The sequence below is a fragment of the Pongo pygmaeus genome, chromosome 1 (genome assembly GCF_028885625.2).
Source record: "Pongo pygmaeus isolate AG05252 chromosome 1, NHGRI_mPonPyg2-v2.0_pri, whole genome shotgun sequence".
Lineage (NCBI taxonomy): Eukaryota > Metazoa > Chordata > Mammalia > Primates > Hominidae > Pongo > Pongo pygmaeus.
The window spans coordinates 211,228,948-211,234,947 of NC_072373.2; positions in this window are offsets into that span (position 1 = coordinate 211,228,948).

Below are 6,000 nucleotides of genomic sequence, written 5' to 3' on the forward strand. Positions count from 1 at the left end.
AGTTTGTGGTCCTTTGTTATGACATCGTGAGAGAACTAATACAGCAGGGAGCATGCTGGATTGGAGATCATGAGAGCTGCACCCCACTCTCTACTCCGCCGTTAGCTGCTGGTTCTGCACAGGTAGTCACGCCTGTCTTACCAGGTGGGCCTTTCTGTGGACTCACCTCTTTAGATTCTTTCTTTCTTTTTTTTTTTTTTTAAGTCAGAGTCTCACTCTGTTGCTCAGGCTGGAGTGCAGTGGCATGATCTTGGCTCTCTGCAACCTCCGCTTTCCAGGCTCAAGCAATTCTCCCACCTCAGCCTCCTGAGTAGCTGGGATTACAGGCATAAGCCACCACCACACCTGACTTTTTTTGTGTGTGTGTGTGTGGAGACTGTATTTTGTCATGTTGCCCAGGCTGGGCTCAAGTGATCCCCCTGCCTCAGCCTTCCAAAGTGCTGGGATTATAAGCATGAGCCACCAAGCCCAGCCTCTTCAGATTCCTGTATAGTAAGTCATGTACCACACAATGCTGTTCCTGTCATCTGCAATCTAATGGTGTTCCCATAAGATTATAATACTGTATATGTACTGTACTTTTTCTATGTTTATATATGTTTATGGCCAAGCGTGGTGGCTCACGCCTGTAATCCCAGCACTTTGGGAGGCCATGGCGGGTGGATCACCTGAGGTCAGGAGTTCGAGACCAGCCTGGTCAACATGGTGAAAACCCGTCTTTACTAAAAATACAAAAATTAGCCAGTCGTGGTGGTGCATGCCTATAATCCCAGCTACTCGGAAGGCTGAGGCAGGAGAATCACTTGAACCCAGGAGGTGGAGGTTGCAGTGAGTAGAGATGGTGCCACTGTACTCCAGCCTGGGCGACAGAGTGAGACTCTGTCTCAAAACAAACAAACAAACAAAACTGTATTTTTACTGTACTTTTTCTATGTTTAGATATGTTTAGGTACACACTTACTATTGTGCTACAATTGCCTACAGTATTCAGTACAGTAACACGCTGTACCAGTTTGCAGCCTAGGAGCAATAGGCTCTGCCATAGCCTAGGTGTGTAGTAGGCTCTAGCATGAAGTATATTCCATGATGTTTGCATGACGACAAGGTCGCCTAACAGCGCGTTTCTCAGCATGTATCCCTGTGTTTAAGTGACTCATGACTGTGCTTGCTGCCTCCCCTTGGACCTTTGGGCCTAAGGCTGGGAAGGGCTCCCACTGTTACTAACTATAGGGTACTGCACCATTCCTCATTGCTTGTAAATAGCCCTTTTATTAAACTCTCATCCATTTTTCCCCTTTATTTATCTTTATTTTTTTCTTTTGAGATGGAGTCTTACTTCATCACCCAGGCTGAAGTGCAGTGGCACAGTCTTGGCTCACTGCAACCTCCACCTCCCGAGTTCAAACGATTCTCCTGCCTCAGCCTCCCGAGTAGCTGGAACTGCAGGTGCACACCACCATGCCAGGCTAATTTTTTTTGAATTTTTAGTAGAGACAGGGTTTCACGTTGGCCAGGCTGGTCTTAAACTCCTGGCCTCAGTTGATCTGCCCGCCTTGGCCTCCCAAAGTGCTGGAATTACAGGTGTGAGCCACCGTACCCGGTCGGCCTATATATCTATCTATCTATCTATCTATCTATCTATATCTATTGAGACAGGGTCTTACTCTATCTACCCAGATTGGAGTGCAGTGGTGCAATCTTGGTTCACTGCAGCCTCAACCTCCCTGGCTCAAGTGATCCTCCCACTTCAGCCTTCTGAGTAGCTGGGACCACAGGTGCAAGTCACCACCCCAGGCTAATTTTTTTATTTTTATTTTTTTGTAGAGACTGGGTCTCCCTATGTTGCCCAGACTGGTCTCGAACTCCTGGACTCAAGTGATCCTCCTGCCTTGGCCTCCCAAACTACCAGGATTACAAGTGTGAGCCACTGTGCCCTGCCTCTCCTCCATTTCCTTTGTATTTTTAAATATTTATTAATGTATGTATTTATTTTTCTTCTCCCATGCCCTTCAGGAATGAATACTTCCCAGTTTGAATGTGCCACCTGTTTCCTGCCAGGACCCTGACTGCTACATCTATGAGAGGTCCTTGCCCTGCCCTATTCCCTCCCTAGCCCCACTCCCCTCTGTTTCCTTCATGTTGCATACCACAATTTCCAATTATCTCCTCTATTTGTTACTCCTCCCACACCTGCTGTGTCTCCCACTAGACTGTAAGCTCCATGAAGGCAGGGACTTCATCAGTTCTGTTATCATTATATTCCTAGTTCTTTGCGGTGTCTGGTACATTGTAGGCATTTAATCAATATTTCTTGAATGAATGAATTGGGAGCAGGAATTCTATATTTTTTACATCTTTAGTATTAGCCATGGCAGGTATTCAGTGGTGCTTAACTGATGTGGTTTTTTGGTTTGTTTGTTTGTTTGTTTAGACAGTCTTGCTTTGTGACCCAGGCTGGAGTGCAGTGGTGTGATCTCAGCTCACTGCAACCTCCACCTCCCGGGTTCAAGCAGTTCTCCCGCCTCAGCCTCCCAAGTCGCTGGGATTACAGGTGCATACCACCACAGCCAGCTAATTTTTGTATTTTTAGTAGAGACGGGGCTTCACCGTGTTGGCCAGGCTGGTCTTGAACTCCTGACCTCAAGAGATCCACCCATCTCGGCCTCCCAAAGTGCTGGGATTACAGGCATGAGCCATTGTGCCCAGCTTCAACTGATGTTCTATGTTCTCACATGGCCCTACCTTTGAGGCCGGAAGGTCTCAGTGTAGGACACAAGCTTGAGAGTTAGAACGAAAGTGGGTTTAAATGTGGCCTCATGTACAGTATGTGTTTAAATTAACCTTAAAGAGCGTTTGAGCTGAGGAAATGCTTGGAAAGTTGTGTTTGAAGGTGGAATTTCTAATTTACCCACATTTAAAGGTGCACATAAATAGATTTGGAGACAGCATGAGTTTGAGGCAAATGGCATCACTGAATTAGTTTGGATTTAAGTATGTGAGCTTTAGAGTGAGTCGGTGAAAGTTTAAACATTATACCTTGAGGCCAGGTGCAGTGGCTCACACCTGTAATCCCAGCACTTTGGGAGGCCGAGGCGGGCGGATCGCTTGAGCTCAGGAGTTCCAGATCAGCCTGGGCAAGATGACAAAACCCCATCTCTACAAAAAAACACAAAAATTAGCCAGGCTTGGTGGTGTGCACCTGTACTCTCAACTACTTGGGAGGCTGAGGTGGGAGGATCGCTTGAGCCCAGGAGGTGGAGGTTGACGTGAGCTGAGATGGTGCCACTGCACTCCAGCCTGGGTGGCAAAGCCAGAGCCTGTCTCAAAACAAACAAACAAACAAAAAACAACATTAAAGCTTGAGTATGAATACTTCAAAGTCCAGCCTAAACCCTGTATATGTGCCTACAACAGGGCAATCCCAGGCTTTTTTTTTTTTTTTTTTTTTTTTTAAGATGGTCTCACTGTGTTGCCCAGGCTGGAGTGCAGTGGCACAATCACAGCTCACTGCAGCCCTGACCTCCCAGGCTCAGGTGATCCTCCCGCTTCAGCCCCTCAAGTAACTGGAACTACAGGCACATGCCATCATACCTGGCTAATTTTTGTATTTTTTGTAAAGACAGGGTTTCTCCACGTTGCCCAGGCTGATCTCGAACTCCTGGGCTCAAGGGATCCTCCCACCTCAGCCTCCCAAAGTGCTGAGATTACAGGCATGAGCCACTGCAGTCGAGTTAGCTTTGATTTTTACCTGGATTGTATGAACTCAGCCTTGATGGAGAAACCGGCATTGCTTGCCTGGTTCTGTTTGGTTAATTAAAAATTAGAGGCTCCGCTCGGTGACTCATGCTTGTAATCCCAGCACTTTGGGAGGCCAACGTGGGTGGATCACTTGAGGTCAGGAGTTCCAGACCAGCCTGGCCAACATGGTGAAACCTCATCTCTACTAAAAATAAAAATATTAGCCGGGCATGGTTGTGTGTGCCTGTAATACCAGCTACTTGGGAGGCTGAGGCAGGAGAACTGCTTGAACTTGGGAGGCGGAGGTTGCAGTGAGCTGAGATCGTGCCACTGCACTCCAGCCTGGCTGAAAGTGCAAGACTCGCATTAAAAAAAAAAAAAAAAAAATTAGAGGCTGGGCTCGGTGGCTCATGCCTGTAATCCCAGCACTTTGACAGGCTGAGGTGGGCAGATTACTTAAGCCCAGGAATCCAAGACCAGCCTGGGCAACATGAGAAACCTTGTCCCTACAAAAAATAAAAAACATTAGCTGGGAGTGGTAGCACGTGCCTGTGGTCCCAGTTATGCAGGAGGCTGAGGTGGGAGGATTGCTTGAGCCTAGGAGGTGGAAGCTGCAGTGAGCTATGATGGCACCACTGCACTTCAGCCTGGGTGACAGAGCAAGACATTGTCTCAACAACAACAACAAATTAGAAAGCCAGCACAGTGGCATGTGTCTGTAGTCCTAGCTACTCAGGAAACTGAGAGACAGGAGGATTGCTTGAGCCCAGGAGTTTTAGGCTGTAGGGAACTTTGATCACATCTGTGAATAACTACTGCGCTCCAGCCTCAGCAACACAGCAAGATTCCGTCTCTAAAAATAAATAAATACACACATAAATACATAAAATAAATAAAAATTAGAGCGGCCAGGCACAGTGGCTCACACCTGTAATCCCAGCACTTTGGGAGGCCAAGGCGGGCGGGTCACTTGAGGTCAGGAGTTTGAGACCAGCCTGGCCAAGGTGGTGAAAACCCATGTCTATTAAAAATACAAAAATTAGCCAGGTGTGGTGGCACGTGCCTGCAATCCCAGCTAACTTGGGTGGCTGAGGCGGGAGAATCACTTGAATCTAGGAGGCAGAGGTTGCAGTGAGCCAAGATTGCACCACTGCACTCCATAAAATATATATATCTATATATATATTTGGGCAGAGTCTCACTCTGTCTCCCAGGCTGGAGTGCAATAGCACATTCTCAGCTCACTGCAGCCTCAACTTCCTGGGCTTAAGGGATCCTCCCACCTCAGGCTCCTGAGTAGCTGGGGCTACAGGTGCACGCCACCATATGTGGCCAATTTTTGTATTTTTTTTTTGTAGAGACAGGGTTTCGCTTTGTTGCCCAGGCTGGTCTCGAATTCCTAAGCCCTAGCGATCGCCCCACCTCAGCCTCCCAAACTGCTGAGGCTACAGGTATAGAAAATATTTCTAAACATGGGGTTCAAGTAGGGGGAAAGGCATTCTTGGCAAGAAATAGGTTGGGTAGCCTCTTCTTGATTTTTTTTCTGTCTTACAGAGGAAGGGTCGGTATCTCAGTTCTGAGGTGGCACTTAGGTGTATCTGCTTCTAAAGTCACACCTTTACCTGGGAGGTGGATGGATAAGTTGCAGAGGGTCTGTCCGTGAATCCCTGAAGCTCCATGCAAATCTTATATATGAGTGCATATTGTTTTTGCTTTGACTCCGTAGCTTTCTTCAGCTTCTCAAAGGGACCCAGGTACAAAGGTAAAGACCCATTGACCAGGAGCCAAATACAGGTCTTGGGAGGATGCCAGTTCCTCCAGCAGAGGGCAGTGGCGCCCACATTCACCAACCTCCTTGACCTTGTAATACTGGTTATCAAGAGCTTGGAGAGGTTGAGCCAGGTAGACCTGACCCAAGGGCACCAAAAGACAACTCAGACCTTCCCCTGCCCTTCCTGTTGGGTTGGTTTTGAGATCCCATTTTCAACCCCAGTTACCACATCATGGGATGCATAAGCGCTCAAGCAGTGGCTGTGAGAAAGATCACCTTCTCCCTTTAACTTTCTGAAAGGGCCTGGAAGATTCTTCCCAGAGACGAATATATTTCCAAGCTTTGTTGCTCCTTCGTCAATCCTGATTTCTCTTGCTTCTTTCAAGAACATGTTTAGACCACCAGGACTACCATTGATCCAGAGGTCCTGGTTGGAAGACATTTTTTCAGTGGAAATTTGAGTGAACTAACTTTGATTCTCAGTTGGATAA